This window comes from Hermetia illucens, chromosome 3, assembly GCF_905115235.1.
Source record: "Hermetia illucens chromosome 3, iHerIll2.2.curated.20191125, whole genome shotgun sequence".
Taxonomy (NCBI): domain Eukaryota; kingdom Metazoa; phylum Arthropoda; class Insecta; order Diptera; family Stratiomyidae; genus Hermetia; species Hermetia illucens.
In genome coordinates, this window is record NC_051851.1 from 157,326,476 (window position 1) to 157,326,916 (window position 441).

The following is a 441-nucleotide window of genomic DNA, read 5'->3' on the forward strand; positions in this document are numbered from 1 at the left end:
ACCTCCATTCCTGACAATACAAAAACTTTTGACCCTCTTAAGATACCCAACTACACCAGCTCCACGAAACATACCATACGATATAAATCACTGTTAACATACGGGTACTTTTACGAACTTACTATTCACAACACTTTTCCACTCGACAGTCTATCAACTCGCCACCACCAACCCACCCCCATTTGAAAGCTTTCTGAATCTGGTTCCGTGCTTGCATTTGTACAATACAATTTCCACTCGTATATGTCAAGCTCGAATGTATCTCTGCTGGTCCATGTGAGGTGAATATGCTTATGGATGACTGGGTATACTCGTGGTGACCAATACTTGGAAAATGGATCAGAAAATGTGGAAATCCCCCCAACCAAAAGAACTCAAAAGCATTTTTGCGTCACTGATTTCAGTTAGTGCGAAACCTTAAAAGCCTACCGTCATCTGTGA